This window comes from Haliotis asinina, chromosome 10 (genome assembly GCF_037392515.1).
Source record: "Haliotis asinina isolate JCU_RB_2024 chromosome 10, JCU_Hal_asi_v2, whole genome shotgun sequence".
NCBI lineage: Eukaryota > Metazoa > Mollusca > Gastropoda > Lepetellida > Haliotidae > Haliotis > Haliotis asinina.
In genome coordinates, this window is record NC_090289.1 from 18,391,416 (window position 1) to 18,401,878 (window position 10,463).

The 10,463-nt window shown below is 41.2% G+C and overlaps 1 protein-coding gene across 3 annotated transcripts in view; it reads left to right on the top strand.

Annotated features, from left to right (window-relative positions):
- LOC137298287 (armadillo repeat-containing protein 8-like) overlaps positions 1-10,463 on the top strand; it is an 801,735-nt gene that overhangs the window by 618,398 nt on the left and 172,874 nt on the right. The gene's annotated exons all lie outside the window — the stretch shown is intronic.

Consider the following 10,463-nt stretch of genomic DNA (forward strand, 5'->3'; position numbering starts at 1 on the left):
TGCATTTGCATGCTGGTTTTTCCTGACGATCTTGGTACACTTAACACACTTTACAGCCGTGATAGAGGTAAGTGATATCATGTTCATATCTGTCCAGCATTATATAGTAATGTATCATGACACTGAGTTGAGTCAACTGAGTCAAGTAAGTAAGTTGCTTACTTATTGTATTGTTATCATAACACTACCAAATGATTAACGGGTCTTGAAATAACACCTTTATGTAACATGGAGGAAAACATTGAGAGATTAATTAAACATCTCCAAGTTTTAAGAAAGAAAATATTGCAATGTTTTAATTAATCATCTACAAGTGGTAGATAAGAAAACATTGCTAGAGTAAATTGGACATAGATTTATCCACTAGACTCCATCAGTAGAGGTTTCCCCTTCTGTGAGCCAGTCTCGAGAAGGGTGAACTCATCCACCTCAGTCTCAAAGTATCAATTAGGAAGGCATCTCAATAACAAACGCCGTTTTGTTGTGTGATATAGCTTCTTTTGTCATTCTCACACTTTGATATCAAATAATACAAATGTCATGAGCATTAAAACTAATTAAACAATGTATGGCCATGTTGATTTTTCAGTGTGGCCATTTTGACTAGGGGTTGTGGCCATTTTGACTTTTTTTGTGGCCATTTTGACTAGGGTCAGTGTGGCCATTTTGTCTAGTGTCAGTGTGGCCATTTTGACCTGTTCCCGCGGGCGCGGGTTCTGAACACGCCTTTGGGAGAGTGTGTAGATCACTCGCAGACAAATCTCGTGCATCCAGTGCCTACGGAAACTTAACTAAGCCAAGTGGATGCGTTTCGACGAATGTTCTCTTATTCCGTAAACACGAATTGAACGAGATGCATTTGAGTGACCTCTCCCGAACACAATAATTGATATTGTTTTTCACGTAAACGTCGCACCATTTCATCCATAAGGGACTGTTCCGCAGAAACAGCTGGCCAGGGGAGTGCCGGAGTGATCGGCTGTCTCAGGATGTCTGTCACAACACGAGCTACAGGCGGACAGCACTATCTCATTACCCTTCTGGCATTGAATGAACGGTTGCACATGAGACCCAGTGATCTCATCCTGGGACCATATTAATATTATACAATCCCCAGTCAAAATGGCCACACAAAAAAGTCAAAATGGCCATACATTATTTTATTATATTTCAATACTCTCAACATTTGTATTATTTGATATTAAGGTGTAAAAATGAGAAAAGAAATTATATCTGACAAAACTTGATATTTATTACACATAAACAAATAATTTTACACACATAACAAATATATGTGTATGCTCTTTATTCATGTACAAGCACCATTTTACTGTTATTTTCACTGTTTATCAGTTACTTCCAGTCAAAATCTTGATCTTCTAATGGTCCAGTCAGCTGTTAGGTCTAGTCAAAATCTTGATCATTCCAACAGTCCTCCTGAAGATTGCTCATGGCTGCTTCCTTCACCTGAAAAGTGTCACAATAGACACAAGGATTAACAATAATAATTCATCAATGGCAGCCAGTTAAGAAGGCACCTCTGGATTCACATATTAATTGTGATTACACAATGTATGTAATCATGCACTGATTAGCAATTAACAAGCCAAATAGAGGATAAGTGGACTGACGTCTTGAAGACTAAAATGAAAATAAACTTTATAAATATTACATAATACATTGTAATGTTTGTATTATATTTACAACATTACATTACGAAGTATATAAACAGTAATAAAGAACTACCTTGAATTACCGTTATTTACTAGATAACATATATGATTATTTCATATATTTGAGAGCAGGGGAAATACCTTTTGGACATAGGTGTATCCACTAGACTCCATCAGTAGAGGTTTCCCCTTCTGTAAGCTGGTCTCAAGAAGGGGGAACTTTTGTTGCACCTCAGTGACAATGAAGTATCAATTAGGAAAGTACTTCAATAATAAACACCAAGTTTTGTTTGAGATAACATTATTGCCATTTTTACACTTTCAAATAATACAAATGTCATTAGTTTTGAAAACTGATAAAATAATGTGTGGCCATTTTGACTTTTTGGTTCAGACGTTTTGACTGAGGCTTGTGGCCATTTTGACTAGGGTCAATGTGTTTTTTAGTTGTGGGTCCATTTTGAACTGTTCCCATATTATATGGTCTCTGTCTCATTCCTGTCAGAATGACTATGTGTGTCCAAACATAAGACTTGTGATGGTCCGAGCAATCAAACTGGCAGTAAGGAATCGGTTCCTTAGATTGGTTAGCAGTATGTGCTGGTCTTGCTGGCGTGATGCCATATGTTGAAGGCTAGTCCGTGGCAAATCTTTCATGCTCCATTTATGTTGAAAACGCAAAATGACATTTGAAAAAAAAAGACCAAACCAAATGATCAGATGTGAGGACATGAAAGGACACGCGAACAGATAACTTTATATTTCAACAAGGCAAACCTTTTGACCTGGTAGAGCAACTAAAGATGAAACAGAACTGAATATCCAATATAACCACTGATAGTTGCAGAAGGTGACTGAAGACAGTACAGGAAAAGTGACAAAGAAACTAAAGATCCAAAAAGACAGTTGAAATTAAAAAAGCATCACTGGAGATCCAGAAAGACAACTAAGGATTCAATTTGACCACACCTAACATGAATACATATCCAACATAAAAACTCAACCACACCTAACATGACTACATATCCATCATAAAAAACTTGACCATATGTGAGGAGAGTTTCATGTGTTTTAAAAATAGCTCGTAAACTTCGCCCATCTTCGGCAAATTCCGGCAGTTTTCAAATTGTAAATACATAATTCCAGTAAGATTTCATAACTTTCCCATGTATTTTACAGTTACTATTATTTGGCTGCAAATCAATTCCTTCTTCACTAAAGTATTTTAATTTTAAACAATCTTTGTGCAAGTCGTAACGAAATTCAGCAGAAGGAAGTCAAGAAGATTAAAGATGCATTGAACATTCACCTTGTGTCATATTTTCCGCCCCACAACTTTTTGGTGTCAGAAGTGGGATGACACAGGCAATGTAAGAAACCCCCAGGAGAAGGAAGGATGGCATCACTGGATGGCAGCCCATCAGAGTACAACCAACTGCAGACGTCATTGCTTCTGATTGGTGACAGTGCCCAGACAGTGTTCCAGTGACATAGTGATCATGTGCCCACTGAGTTTCATGGAATATTTTGACCGTGTGGCTAGGCTAAGATTGTATAACCATAGCGTATTGTAAATAGCACTATTGTGTTGTGTGGTGATATTAATATTTTGTATGTATTTTCTTTGAAGTAGTGTTCTTAGCCTTGAAACCATGAGTCAGCAAAAGTCATCACATAGCAGTGATGATGTCCCCAGCGTCAACCCTGAGGATGTGTCCCGTCTGGAGGAGGAACTGGCGAGGATGAGGATCCAGTTGAAGGAGCAACAGAAGCAGTTTGCAGAGCGCCCACCCAAATCACTGGTGGTAGCCACTGGACGACAGCTGACTATTTTCAAGGATAAGCCACTGAAGGTAGGAGACACTTCCCTGGAAGAATGGCTACTTGACGTAAAGTGCACCGTCGAAGCAAGAAAGCTGAGCAACGAGGAACATGGTCTTCTCCTCTGGCAACACCTTGGAGGCAGGGCACGACAGGAGATCTTAGTGAGAGGGTCTAGCGTGAAAGAGTCACCCAAAGAGATTATAAAAGTACTGCGAAAAGTCTTTGAAGGAGGTAGTGACTTACCCACCGCCAAGCATCGATTTTATTCTCACCACCAGAAGCCAAGGCAAGATCTCATCACTCTTTCTCTGGACCTGATTGATCTATACGATCACATCACCGATATTGAACCAGCCTTCTCAAATCAGAGGAAGAGTGCCCTGAAGAGTCAGTTTGCAGAGGCAGCAAGCAATGACACCCTCAAGCGGGAGATGAGGCGTCTTACTAAGGAGCAGCCAGATCTTGAGTTCCTTGACCTACGTGACCGTTTGATTGAGTGGAGTGGGTCTAACATCACTGCTGCCAGAGACAAAGCCTCAGTAGAGGAACACCACATCAACCTTTAATGACATTGTGTAACGTCAAGCTAAACTCATTGAGAAACAACAACAACAACAAATAAACGAGTTGATGAGGCACAAACAACGAGGACGTAGGGAGAGGAAGTGCTGGACCTGTGGACAGCCAGGTCACATGCAACGCAACTGCCAAGCTAGAAATAACCAGTCAAACTAGTCGATCCTGCTGTGGAGGACCACACGGTGGGAGTGGAACGTATTCGAGTTGATGAAGGTCCACCCTTGTCTAGAATAGTAGGGACATGCCCTGTGGCTGAATTGATAGTTGGTGGAGTCCGGATGAAGAGCCTTGTTGATACTGGTGCTCAAGTCTCCACTATCACAGAATCGTTTTACAGAGAGAATTGGGAATCGACAGGCCTTCTGGACATGGGACAGTTTATCCGGTTAACAACAGCCAGCGGCCACAGTATACGTTACTTGGGCCTCATCTCGTTGGATGTGTCAGTCTACGATCAAAATTTTGGATCAGTTTGTTTTCTTGTTGTCAAGGATCCAGTGGATAATGCCATGAAAGAACGGAAGATGGAAGTCCCTGGAGTACTTGGATCAAATGCTCTAAAAGAAATGCAGCAGAAAGTCAAGAATGGAAATCTTAAAATTCCAGAATCAATTTCAAACATTTTGGCCCTATATCAAGAAATACGGAGAACAGACACGAAGATTCGCTTGCTTGGTGAAAGGAACAAACCCGTCATTATCCCCGCAAGATCCCTTCAGGTGGTAGACTGTAGAGTCAGCCCCTCCAAATTGCCTTACACAGGTTTAGTTGAGAATATTTTGCTTCCCCTTCCCAGAGGCCTTTCAGTAGGGAAATCCATCGTTACTGTTGACCACACTGGTATCATCCCTGTGCAGCTTGCCAACTTCAGCGATGCAGATATTTATTTGAAGCCAAGAACCCAGATCGGAATCATAAATGAGGCCAACATTGAACCAACTATTGACTTGGTTAAGGTCAGCTGTGAGGAAGTACTGGTCACTGAAGCAAGCTCAACCAAACTGAATGACCAGCTTGTTGACAGCCTTTTGCAGAGAATGGATGTAAACAGCATCCTACCTTCAGACTGCAGTCTCAAGCTTCAAGAGCTTCTTCACAAGCACTCCACCACGTTCAGTAAACATGATGATGACATTGGGTTCTGTGATGCCATCAAACATCGTATTATCACAACTGACGATGTACCAGTGCGAATTCCTCACAGAAGAATCCCTCCAGGTGAATGGCAAGAGGTCCGTAACTACATCAGTAAATCTCTAGAGAAAGGGGTCATTCGAGAGTCATCAAGCAAATATGCGTCTCCTATTGTGCTGGTGAGGAAAGACAACAAACTTAGGATTTGTTGTGATTATCGCGCGTTGAATTTGAAGACACGGAAGGATGCCTACCCCCTCCCACGTATAGATGAAGCCCTCACTGTTCTCAAAGGTGCTAAGTACTTCTGTAGTCTTGACCTCGCGCGTGGATTCAACCAAATAGCTGTTGCAGAAGAAGATATAGAGAAGACTGCCTTTAGAACGGGTACTGGCGGACTGTACGAGTACTTGAGAATGCCATTTGGCCTAACAGGTGCCCCTGGAACCTTCATGAGACTCATGGTTAAAATCTTTGGGGACGAAAATTTTCAAACTGTCCTTATCTACTTGGATGATAGCCTCATTTTTGGCACCACCTTCGAAGAAACATTAGAAAGATTAGACATGGTTTTAACAAGACTCGCAAAATTTAACCTAAAAGTTAAGCCAGAGAAGTGCCAGCTATTTAAAGAGAAACTCCGTCATCTTGGGCATTACATATCCAAAGAAGGCATCTCCCCAGATCAAAGCAAGATCAGTGCAGTGGTTGAATGGCCTATACCAAAAACCGAAACCGAACTTCATGGATTTCTGGGTTTAACCGGCTACTAGAGGAAATTTGTTCCATCATTTGCAAGAATAGCAGCACCCCTGCACTCTCTGTTGCATAGAATACCCATCAAGAAGAAAGACAAGCATAAACTCAGCAATGGTCGAGGTATTTCTGCTTGGGACAGCTCGTGTTATAAGGCCTTTGAAGAGCTGAAGCAGAAGTTGACAACGGCACCTGTTCTTGGACACCCAGATTTTTCAAGACCATATATCCTGGAAGTTGATGCCAGTCATGATGGTCTTGGAGCTTTCACAGGACCAGGAAACAGGGAGAACAGTGCTGAGTTATGCTAGTCGGTCACTGCGACCTGCTGAAAAGAACATGACCAACTACAGCAGTAGGAAATTAGAACTCGTCGCTCTTAGGTGGGCTGTTACAGAGAAGTTTAGGGATTTCTTACTTGGTGCACAATGTACTGTTTACACGGAAAATGACCCCCTGAGCTACGTACAAACTTCAGCTAAGCTTGGTGCCACAGAGACGAGGTGGATTGGGGAATTGGCTCAGTTCAATTTGACCATTCGTCACAGGTCCAGAACGAAAAACAAGAATGCCGATTCTCTTAGCAGGAAAGTCGACCATGGGGCAGAGTCCACAAAACTAGAGGAAGTTATAGTCGTCATGGCAGAACATAAGGCAACACCTGCAGTGTTACCAACATCCTTGAAGACCCAAATCAACCAGGACAGACAAATTGTACGCGCAGAAGCCATTCATTCCCAAGACGAACCACTCCCATGTACCCAAATACCATCTGTGTCGACGGTAGAAATGGAGAAATTGCAGCGAGAGGATCCAGCAATCTCAAGATTCCTTTATTACTGGGACCAAAGTAAACCACCAACCTTGCAAAGAGGATCCTGATACAAGGAAATTACTGAAATGTTGGAAACATATCGTAATGCAAAATGGGGTGCTCTACCGACAATCCTGTACAGACAACAGAACGGTAAATAGAGTTGTTGTCCCAAAGAAATTGGGAGGAAGAATCTTGAAGGCTAGTCATGATGAGAGTGGACATCAGTGTGCAGATAGGACCCTATCTATTTTGAATTCCAAATGCTACTGGCCATACATGACTAGAGATGTTGACTCACACTGTAAGCTGTGTGAGCGATGCATGCTTGGAAAGCATGGTCCGAACGTAAAGCCAACATTTGGTTCCATCATTGCCAGAAAACCATTGGAAATTCTAGCCATGGACTTTACCCTTTTAGAAAGAGGATACAACGGATATGAGAACGTTCTTGTATTTATGTATTTACAAAATATACCCAAGCCTATCATACGAAAGATCAATCTGCGAAGACTGTTGCCAAAATCCTTGTAAAGGAATGGTTTGTCAAGTTCAGGATACCACATTGTCTTCACAGCGATCAAGGGAGATGCTTTGAGAGCAGAATAGTTCATGAGTTGTGCAGTATCTATGGAGTCAAGAAGACAAAGACTACACCTTACCATCCAGAGGGAAACGGACAATGTGAGCGATTCAATGCACAATATGTTGTGAACCTTGTCACCAGAAAGAAAGACACTATGGTCACAGTTATTGCCAGAGCTCGTGTTTGCTTACAACTGTACTCCACATGCCACCACCGGATACTCTCCATTCTATCTCTTCTATGGCAGAGATCCACGGCTTCCCCTTGATTTGTTGCTAGGACAAGTTTTAGAAACAACCGACACAGAGTGGGTGACCGAACATCAAAACCGCATTTCAACAAGCAAGGGAACGTACTGAAGAAGCTCTTAAAAGGCTAAAAACTCTGAACAAGAATGCAGTTGACCTTGAAATTACTATTGGTGCCCGAGTCTTTATCAAGAATCACTTCCAAGGAAGGCACAAGTTGCAGGATATATGGAATCCAGAACCATTCAACCGCCATATAGCTGTAATATTGCTGAGTGCGGCGTAAAACTAAACTCCAGAACCATTCAAAGTCATCGGTAAAATTGAGCCATCAGTTTATATCGTCAAATCACTAAGCAGGGACAAGGAAAAGTCCATTCATAGACGAGAAATCTTGGACTCAAAGACACTTGTGAAGGACATCAACCCAGTCTCTAGAATTGAAGCCGATGTGATAGAGGAAGTGGTGGAAGAAGAGGATGATACAGGCAGGAGAATGGCCTGCATCTTGTCTCCTTTACATCCAAGACCCAGAAAAAGAGGTGCCAGCTAAAGAACCACATCATGTTGGCCATCTTCCAGCATGGGAGGATGAGACTAAAGAGGAATCACAGCCAGTTTTAACTCCAGATGAGGATGCAAGCCCTGATATGGATGACATGGTAGTGGTTGAAGAAAGTACTTCGCCTCCAGCAGGGGAGGAACAGAAGGAAGCCATCCAGGAGGTCAATCCAAGAAGGAGTCAGCGATCCTGTGCTGGGAAGCATTCCAACCCATTCAATTTACTCAGGTCAGCGATACAGAATGAAGTTGCATCGTCAACAGTTGACCCCACCCTGTTGTCAAACATAACCCAGTCGCATTTGTTGTTCATGCAATTATTGTCAAATTCAATGAAGTAGCGCATTTTCGATACAAAGTGTCCCATCTTAAGAATATTGTGTCTTTCCAAGTTACTACTAGCTCAGGTTGTTAATCGAATGTTATTAGAATTATTAGATCATGTAGACAATGTGATCTGCTTCACAGCAAAAATTTAAGCATTTATTGGTTCTAAGTATGTGACTTAGAGGTGAGATACATTCTCGTTCTAAGAGTGCAGAAACCAGTCCCATGTTTGTGCCTTCAGAGCAAGTGCAGTCAGAAACTTTTTTTTTCTAGGCATTGGAGTTTGTTCCAGCCACATACTTATGTTTGAGGTAGCAAAACAATTTGCTGACTTAGGAGTAGTCATTTCTTTCTTTGATTTTTCTATTTAATCTTTGATAGTTGTAAGGTTGGCGTCCAGCAAGTTGTCGGAGTCAAATAATTCAGCAGGGGAGTGTGAAGAGAGTTTCATGTATTTAAAAATAGCTCGTAAACTTCGCCCATCTTCGGCAAATTCTGGCAGTTTTCAAATTGTAAATACATAATTCCAGTAAGATTTCATAACCTTCCCATGTATTTTACAGTTACTATTATTTGGCTGCAAATCAATTCCTTCTTCACTAAAGCATTTTAATTTTAAACAATCTTTGTGCAAGTCGTAACGAAATTCAGCAGAAGGAAGCACGCTCTTGCCGAGGCTGGTCATAGAGAACATCACGCTCTTTCATCATTCCTTTTTCTTTTTTCATCTATATTTCAATGTAATTTGAACACCAGTACGTGGTTACTGACGTCACTCCGAGCTTGTCATCACTGTTGAGCAAGTCTCCTGGGGGTTTTCTTTCCCATTGTTCAAGTCAAGAAGATTAAAGATGCATTGAACATTCAACACCTTGTGTCATATTTTCCGCCCCACACATACATAACACAACTACATATCCAACATAAAAAACTCAATCACACCTAACATTACTACATATCCAACATAAAAAACTTGACCATACATAACATAACTATATATCCAAAATAAAAACTCAACCAAACCTAACATGACTACATATCCAGCATACAAACTCAACCACACCTAACATGACTACATATCCAGCATAAAAAACTCAACCACACCTAACATGACTACATATCCAACATAAATAACTTGACCATACATAACATAACTATATATCCAACATAAAAACTCAACCACACCTAACATGACTACATATCCAACATAAAAAAACTTGACCATACATAACATAACTACATATCCAACATAAAAAACTCAACTATACCTAACATAACTACATATCCAACATAAAAACTCGACCACACCTAACATAACTACAGACCCAACATAAAAAGTTGACTACACATAACTACAGATATATATACATATATATAAGATATTTATATAGTGCACTTATCCATGCATGCACTAGTGCGTGGATATGTGCGCTATAAAAATATCCTATATCTATATATATCCATGCACTAGTGCATGCTCAAGGCACTGGTATTTTTCCCTAGATCAGTGGATGTCAATCTCAACAGCACATCATATTTCAATCTCAACTCCCTGGGAAGTATACAGCTGTTGCTGCCACTTGGGGCACCGAGTTTATTGAGGCTCTCTCATCCTAACGAGGTACCCATTCACAGCTGGGTGGACTGGGACACATAGTCACAGCACTTTGTCCAAGTTCACTGCATGTTGCCGTGCCTGCAACTAGATGTTTTGCACATATTCATGTGGCCACCATCTGGTCATATACCAACGGATTTGTGGGTTCTCTTAAGTACTGTACACTAGGGGTTGTGACAACACTGAAAGAGTCTGCACACAAAGCTGACTCCAAGGTTTTTACACCCTGTCACAGGTGGGCTCAATCCTGACACCTCAACCTCGCTGGATCACTAGCCTGGAGCTTTAGCCAGCTCACCCACCATCCCCTATTACTACACATTGAAACAAGACAAGTAAAGTG